The 8992-nt window shown below is 52.1% G+C and overlaps 1 protein-coding gene across 1 annotated transcript in view; it reads right to left on the bottom strand.

Annotated features, from left to right (window-relative positions):
- The window catches only part of LOC119436204 (cleavage and polyadenylation specificity factor subunit 5-like), a 33418-nt gene that overhangs the window by 672 nt on the left and 23754 nt on the right, over nucleotides 1-8992 (bottom strand). The window lies entirely within an intron of this gene.

Raw genomic sequence — 8992 nt, 5'->3', positions numbered from 1 at the left:
AATTATTCTGTCTGTTCTGATTACTAAAATTGCACTGTAACAGTAGTTTCAAAAACCGTACCTAAAAGTTCAGGGTGCCCAATTCTTGGCCAATCCCCGGAGTGGGTACGAGCCATGTGCTGAGGATATCATCATCATCATCATCTTCTCTGCTCGAGCTAGCCCCGACGGTCGCGTCTTCCAAGAGCCAGCTGCTCTACGTTTATTAAACCTTCCGGGCTACTCCTCGAGGCTCGTGACAAACTGGTGGAGTGCTGGGTAAGCGTCTTCACGGATGTTGCAGACCCCTCCAAGGATCCGCGCTACGAATCCAGTGCCTGTCGACACTCCCGTGCATCGGGGCCAGCCGCAGGATCAGTGGACTGTCTCCAGAAGTCGTCAACGCTAAAGTTCCCACCACATCAACCGGTATGACCAGCGCTTCCCTTCAAACCACCTCAACCGGTACCGGGAGCACGATTCCGAACCGGTGCACACTTGAGAACGCACGGATCCCGAAGACGTTTCACGGCAGTGTTCGAAGACGTCGAAGACTGGATGTCGAATACGAGCGCGTGGCCTCCGTGAACGAATGGAACGAAACGGAAAAAACTCCGACAGTCTACTTCTACCTGGAGGATGGCGCGCGTACGTGTTTCAGAACCGCGAGGAGCAACTGACGTCGTGGCGGCGAGTTTTGTCGGCAACTCTTGGAGACCTACACAGTGCCGATCGCCACGAACGAGCGGAACGAGCGATTCAAGCCCGCGTCCATTTGCCAAACGAAACTGTGACCACGTACGTCGAAGACATGACGCGCCTCTTCCGACGAGCGGAAATCCAAGGATGACGGAGGAGAAGAAGTTACGTTCATCTGGATGCGCGGGGGTCAAGGAGCAACTCTTCGCGGGCCTCGTACGGAGCCCTCCGAAGACGGTCGCGGAGTTCTTGTCCGAGGCCGTGGACCATGGAAAAAATGCTTCTGCACCGCTCGAACCTATATAGCGCAAGCGAACAGCATGTCTACTGCTGACATTTTCGCGGCCATAGGAAGCAACGGTTGACTCTCTGCGAGAACTCATCCGCTCTGTAGTGCGTGAGAGTTTGCAAAAGCGCTGTAAACACCGCAACCTACGGTAAGCTCCATAGCAAGCATTATAAAGGACGACTGCACCAGGCCCTTCGTGACACCTTGCCTCCTGCTAACGCCGCGCCAGTACCTCCTGGAATACCCCCCGTGCGACCTACGCGAAGCCCTGAAGCGCCCTGCTTCCTCTCCGCCGCTGTTCGTTCGTGCTGGTTGCTACGGTGTCAGTTCAGTCGGCACAGCCGATACCGTACTACGACGCTGGGTACACCACGCCGCCCGTTATTCATGCCGCTCCATTTGCCCACCATTCGGAGCGAGCGGTTCACCACGTCGACGACAGACGCCCGCCCCCTCGGAAGTCGGATGTTTGGCGCACACCAGACCATCGGCCTCTGTGCTTCCACTTGCGGTGAAGCTGACCACCTGTACCGCCAGTGCCCCTACCGGCGCCTTGGGATTCGCGGCTTTTCCCGCCATACTCGCCGCCGCCCCGATACGGCCAGCGACCCCGGGACATTGAGGACTACCTCTCTCAGCAGCGCTTGCCACCGCCTGCCAGGCGGCAGTCGCGATCGCCGTCTCCGAGACGATTTTCACCTCCGCCCCAGCGGTATTCTCCCCGAGCGGTCGACCAGTCCCCGCCGGGAAAAACTAACTGAGGCGATCTTTGGGGCGAGGTCGCTGACGGTCGAAGCGCTGGAGACCTCCGACGGACCGCAGTTACGGAAACCTACCGATCCGACATCACCTGCAGCTGAACGGGACGACCGGCTTTCGCTCGATATACCAGTGACTATTGACGGTTATGCCGTTAGTGCTTTAGTGGACACCGGCGCCAGACTACACGATTCTAAGCGGGAAAATAGCAACGCAGCTGAAGAAAGTGATCACGCCCCTGGCATAACTCGCAGATTCGGACGGCTGGCGGCCACGTCGGTTACTCCACTGGGCGCCTGCACGACTAGAGTTGAGATTCAAGGATCAACATTCGTAGCGAGCTGCCTTGTCTTACGCGAATGCTCCCGCGACGTTATTCTTGGGGTTGACTTCCTGCAGGAGTACGGCGCGATTATCGATCTGCAAGAGCGTCGTATCACTTTCTCTTCCGAACGAGCAGTCGACGTGCAAGACGGCCAACGGCGCGACGACGTACTCCGTGTTTCGGCAGACAGTGTAACGCTTCCTCCACGAGCCAGTGTCCTCGTCGACGTCACATGCTGTGGCTTACGCGATGGCGAAGCGGTGGCCGAAAGCAACTTGGAACACCTACTGAAGCAAGGTGTTTGCGTGGCTCGAAGTGTTATACAGATTCGTGCTGGTCATTCGCAATTGCTTGTCACCAACTTTAGCTACGAGCACCGACACCTGTTCCGCGGCACTTCATTAGCGTTTGCAGACGCAGTAGCAAACGTTAACAACTGTTTCACGTCAGAAGTAGTGGAGACAGCAGACACGTCTCTGGGCCATCTCGACATCAATTCTGAACTGTCCACCGATAGCCAGACAGCACTGCGCAAGCTCTTGCTCGAATTCAGGACATGCTTCGCACATTCTTCCAAGGTACGCCAGACTTCCATCACTAAACACAGGATCATCACGTACGAAGACGCACGCCCGATACACCAGCAGCCTTACCGCGTGTCGGCAAAAGAACGCGAAGCCATACGTACGCAAGTCCGGGAGATGCTTGACGATGGCGTCATCGAACCTTCCAACAGCCCGTGGTCGTCTCCGGTTGTTCTTGTCAAAAAGAAAGACGGAACGCTACGCTTCTGTGTCGACTACCGCAAGCTCAACAACCGTGACTAAAAAGGACGTGTACCCGCTGCCGCGTATCGACGACTCATTAGATAGACTATACGGCGTGCTCACTATTTTTCTTCTCTCGATTTAAAAAGCGGGTACTGGCAAATCGAGGTAGACGAACGCGACCGAGAGAAAACAGCCTTTGTGACTCCAGATGGGCTCTATGAATTTCGAGTGCTTCCTTTTGGCTTGTGTTCAGCCCCGGCTACTTTCCAACGAATGATGGACACTGTCCTTACTGGACTGAAGTGGCAGGCCTGTCTTGTGTACCTGGATGATGTGGTCATCTTCTCCGAAACGTTCGAGCAGCATCTCACCGCCTACGGAGTGTGCTAGAAGCCATCCGATCGGCAGACCTCACACTTAAGCCCGAAAAGTGCCACTTTGGTTACGAAGAGCTCAAGTTCCTCGGGCATGTAGTAAGCGCCAAAGGGGTCCGACCCGATCCAGACAAGCTTGCCGCTGTGGCCGCGTTTCCAGCTCCTGCCGATAAGAAGGCCGTCCGGCGCTTCCTGGGTTTGTGCGCCTACTATCGCCGGTTTATTAAAGGCTTTTCGAAGATAGCGGAACCCCTGACACGCCTTACAAGGGACGATACGCCATTTGTGTGGCATAACGAGCAACAGGCGGCTTTTGCTGAATTACGACACCGCCTGCAGTCAGCACCCGTTCTTGCACATTTTGACGATGATGCTGATACTGAGGTGCATACCGATGCTAGCAGCATTGGCCTTGGCGCAGTGCTCGTTCAGCTTCAAGATGGAGTGGAAAGAGTTATAGCGTATGCCAGCCGCTCCCTGTCCCGTGCCGAGGCGAATTATTCGACTACGGAGAAAGAGTGCCTGGCGGTCGTGTGGGCGATCATCAAGTTTCGCCCCTATCTGTATGGTCGTCCCTTCAAAGTAGTGACGGACCACCATGCCCTCTGTTGGCTGGCAAGCATGCGCGACCCTTCAGGACGACTGGCACGGTGGAGCTTGCGGCTACAAGAATTTGACATCAACCATCGTTTATAAGTCTGGCCGTAAGCATGAAGACGCTGACACGCTGTCCCGCGCACCCATTGATCCTGCCAGTCAGGACACAGAGGATGATGACGGCTTCCTGGGCGCCATTAGTTCGTCGGACTTGAGCAGACGGCAGCGTGACGACGCTGAGATTAGACCGATCATCGATCATTTAGAGGGCCGCTACACAACCATACCACGCCATCTGTCCCGCTCGCTTACGTCCTTCTGTCTGCGAGACAACCTGCTTTATAAGAAGAATGCTCGTTCGACCAGCCGTGCTTTACCTCCTGGTGGTTCCAAGGGACATGCGCGACGACATCCTCTTCGCTTGCCATGACGAACCGACATCTGGTCATGTAGGCTTTTCGCGAACACTCGCTAGAGTAAGCGAAATGTACTATTGGCCCGGGCTTTCGGCAAGCGTCAAACAGTACGTTAAAGGCTGTCGTGAATGCCAGCGCCGCAAGACACCATCCGTTAAACCGGCTGGCTTACTTCAGCCAATTGAAGCACCTCACACGCCTTTCGGACCAAGTCGGCATGGACATTCTCGGACCGTTTCCTCTCTCGGCCGACGGCAACAAATGGGTGATCGTCGCGACAGATTATTTAACACGCTATGCTGAGACGCAGGCGATCCCACGAGCCACGGCCTCAGAGTAGCGCAGTTTCTTCATGCGCCACATCGTCTTGCGTCACGGTGCTCCCTCCACTGTAATAACAGACAGAGGGACAGCATTCACAGCGCAGCTTATGGACGAAGTTTTTGAATTGAGCAACACCAGGCATCGCAAGACGACCGCGTACCATCCGCAGACCAACGGACTTACAGAGCGACTGAATAAGACGGTAACAGACATGCTCGCAATGTACATCGACGTTCAACATAAAACTTGGGATCGGATCTTGCCTTACGTGACCTTCGCGTATAACACCGCCGTGCAAGAGACGACGCGCTTCACGCCCTTTCGCCTTCTCTACGGTCGCGAAGTCCAGACGATGCTGGACGCTATGCTGCCGTGTCAAGACGCTGACCTATTTACAACTGACGCCGAGGAATTTGCAGAGCGTGCTGAGGAAGCTCGGCAGCTCGCGCGGCTGCATATCGGCCAGCAGCAGCAGGCAGACGCACGACGCTACAACATCCGCCACAGGGACGTGTCCTACAACCCCGGGGACCAAGTTTGGGTGTGGACCCCGTTCGCCGTCGTGGCCTCTGTGAAAAGCTGCTGAGCCGGTATTCGGTCCGTATAAAGTGCTCCGCCGCGTCAGTGATGTAAACTACGAAGTTGTTCCGGACACAACATCGCAGACGCGGAATAGGACACAAAGACAACCGACCTCAGACATAGTTCATGTTGTGCGCATGAAGCCGTACATTGCGCGTCCGTAACTTTTTTTTGCTTTCGTTTTTTTCTCTCATTCCCTTCTTTGTTTCTACTTTTCATTTATCTTTGGGAGATTGCTTCTTCGTTGATTGACTGTGCCGGCGTCACGGCTACTTTTTTGTGTACTTTCGCTTTGCCTGCCTTCTTCTTCTTTGTCTTCTACACTTATTCTTTTTTTAGCATCGAGGCGATGCTTTTGTTCGTAAGGGGGGATATTGCCACCTGTAGGTAGTGGGTCGAGGGCAAGAGTGGGTCGAGCCCTAGAGAAGAAAGAAGACCGCGCGCCCCTTCTCTGCTCGAGCTAGCCCCGACGGTCGCGTCTTCCAAGAGCCAGCTGCTCTACGTTTATTAAACCTTCCGGGCTACTCCTCGAGGCTCGTGACAATATGTGGCTACCCGGTGCATTGCATTGGACTTTAAAGCCTAACCATAGTACCTAGAGAATTTTTCTATGACATCACCTGTCAGCCGGACTCTTCCACTCAGTGTGTCACCAGAACCTTTATGCTTATGCACAAGATTGCGTAGGGTGGTACCCATTCGTTTTTGGACGTGGTTTATACAGTCCTCTTTTTGGACCTGTATAAACCCATAAACTTTTGCTTCTTCAACAGCACGACAGGACCTACTGTCGCCATCACACAGCATCACTGTGTACCGCAACCCATGACGGGAGATTGAGCGCTCAAAGAGGGTGACCACTGCCTCTACCTCCACGCAGCCCGATTTGCAGTGTTTTTCTGGCACTCCCAAACAATCTAATTTGGGTCTTTTTTCGGTGGTGCACGCTGGCAGCCGGCACAAAAATTTGATAGGACAACGAAGTCCAAAACATATCCCGAAAACAGCTCTATAACTACACCCACACCAATGTGTGACAGGTGGCCTCTGGTCATCCATGTGCCATCATAACAGATAGCCACATTACCTGGGCTGTCAAAGTACAGCTCTCGTTATAACTTTTGCACTGCCATGGCACAGTCAGAGAGGACTTTTTCTGCAGCCCTTGTTGCAGCAGGGTTGAGTTTACTTTTGTGGTGAAGTCCTCTGTAGGAAATGCCTGCCTGGCCATTTCTTGTGCTTTGAATGGCACGCGCCGCAAGGATATTCACTTTAAATGGGGTGCATTTTGCCGCGCCGGGTGTCCGCCGAGAACTCCACTCACTGTCAACAGTTCCACAGTTGCTGCACTCTAAACACAGTTTCACCGCAATTCCATAGTCACGCGCACCATTTTTAATCGAAACGGCACCGCAGCCTGTTGATTGCGGAGAGGTCGACGATCACGTAGGTGGCCGCCGACGGGTCAGAGTCCTCACGCGCCGTCGTAAGCGTTCACATTTTGCGCTCGCTCGCGGAAGTTGAGGATAAGCTGCTTATCTTATCTTCAGTCTGTTTACGCTGTTGTGCGCGATCGGTCAAGAACGTTGTGTCAATCCTTGTGCCACGCTGCCGATCACCGATGTCGTCCGAGGCGGCCGCCGAAACTAGTGCAGAAATCGGCATTTCGACCGATGAATCGCGTTGCGCCGCTACGCTGTCCTGCGCTGGAATCACTTGTGATGAACCCAAGCCATGATCGCGCTTTCCGCTAGTTTTCTTGCGATTCTTACCAAATTTATGCACACTGCGGAACTTTCGATATGGCTTCGCCATGATAAAAGTTTAAAAACGGCGCCGAGAGCCCAGCAGGCCTAATTCCCTCTCGGCGGCTGCGGTGCACTTCGCCTAGATAGCTTGGCACCGTGCGAATACTCCACCGCAGTGCGCAGTCTGTTTTGGACGTCCGAAAACAGCCTCTGCAATTCTTGCCGAACTTGCGCGGAGTTGAAATCTTCCCAGCGTAATCAGACAGAAAAGGCTGTCACGAACGACGAACAAGATGGCGACGTCAACTCGCCGGTTAGCGTGCGCAGCAGACGACGCGGGGGGGGGGGCTCCGCGAATCGGAAGGCGTAATTCCGTCACGTGCGCTCACTCCGCGAATAGGCTCACGCGGTGGGACCTTCTTCTGGCGCGCATTTTCTACGTATTCTTTGTGGATGGAAACAAGCGCGGCTAGAGAAAAAGCGCGGCTCTTTCGAATGAGACCAAAATGGCTGCCGTATCGAACGTAGAACGGCAGCAGCGCGGCGCTGAGAAAGCTGGTTTTTTGCGCTTCCATCGGTAAAAATTCAGCTTTCTGATGTTATATAACTTGTTACGGCTAAAATACTGATCTAGGACGCATGAAAATTGGCGAGGTTATGCATCAGCAGCGGCAGAATGCAAAAATAGCATTTTCAAAAAACTGATTTTTTTCGCGATTTTTGGACTCAAAGACCCGCTTCCCCCCTTAAGCACGGCTGTTTAAGTGTAGAACCATACAAACAAACAAGAGCATACCTAACTTCTCAAGCCCTACAACCCTTCAGGCACCTTCACTCGATCTGCAGAGGCTTACATTCGCAAAGCATGCAAAAGGAGCTCCGAGACAATATGCGCCTCAAACTACGCGTTGAAAACACGTGTTTTTACTTGCACCTTTCAGCACAGTATTTCAAGTGTTGAAATAAATATCAGACATCCATAGAAGCGAGTTCAACTGTACACCAGGAACTCCTTTACTGCATCTGTACATGGCACCAATGATATGAAACGGGTTACAAATGGCTGAAAGCTGACAGTGTACAGCGTGCACACACAAAAAAGCAGCAAAACATTTCTAATTTTTTTTTTTTCACAAAAAGCAAGCACCCCCCTTTTTTAAAACAAATTCAAGTTCACTCGAGCCATACAACTTCTGCTTTAAAGCTGCTGCATGCAAAAGTGCCCACACACGGAATGCCATGAAAAAGCAATTTCCTTGAGGCCTGTGCAGGCAAGGAAAGCAATGCTCCAGTTGTACAGATATGTTGGCATTCCTTCCTTGTCCTGTGCTTGAACTGCGAGGAAATTATCGTCACTTTCGAGTTCTGACTTGTACTCTAACACTATCAGCAAGAGCGGCAACAAGGGATCCTTTGGAGAGAATGTTTCAGAGCAAGCTGGTGTCAACAATGATATATGAAACAAGTTACAAAAAGCCTTAGTATTGGTGGATTTGGTTACGAAGAATGCTATCAAGGTTCGCGAATACTGTGGCAATAACAGCAGCTGGTCGAAAACGAAGCGAGTTTTGGTGAATCTGGGTGTCTTGCTTTTACTCTGGCCCCCGTAGAGGATTTGTTTACATCAAGGTTGACAAGTATTGCAAAGAGTTGCAAAGTACTGCAAAGAAACAATGCCGCCAAGATTATACAAGACTTTATAGTTGCTGTCCACTACAGTAAACGGCGACTATTAAGCAGGAACATTTCTGTTCTATGAATCTGAACTTTCTCAAGGCCCTGTACAGATTTCCTGTGCAACACCATGCTAGTCAACTGGATGGCAAAATTTTCATCTTGTCTTCCTTTCTGCTTTGATCTGTCCTTGTGTGTGCTGGCACTACTAGTTTGCTCTGAAGCATGCTCTGGTAAAGGTTGCATGTTTTACATGTACCAAACACTAGTAGAACCCTGCTGATAAGTTTTCATGGGACTGTAAAAAAACATAAGATCCGAGAAACAGGTAAAATTGAGAAATGAGAGTAGTGAACAGTGCACAATTTTAATTCTTACGTTTGAAAAAAAAAAAAAAGTCGCAGTTTCGCCCGAATGCCGAAGCATCGATTGCGATAGCAAATTGGTAGACAGCTA

Source organism: Dermacentor silvarum, chromosome 1, assembly GCF_013339745.2.
Source record: "Dermacentor silvarum isolate Dsil-2018 chromosome 1, BIME_Dsil_1.4, whole genome shotgun sequence".
In the NCBI taxonomy this organism is placed as follows: domain Eukaryota; kingdom Metazoa; phylum Arthropoda; class Arachnida; order Ixodida; family Ixodidae; genus Dermacentor; species Dermacentor silvarum.
Note: the sequence above shows the minus strand (reverse complement) of the source record. Positions and strands in the feature narration are given on the sequence as shown.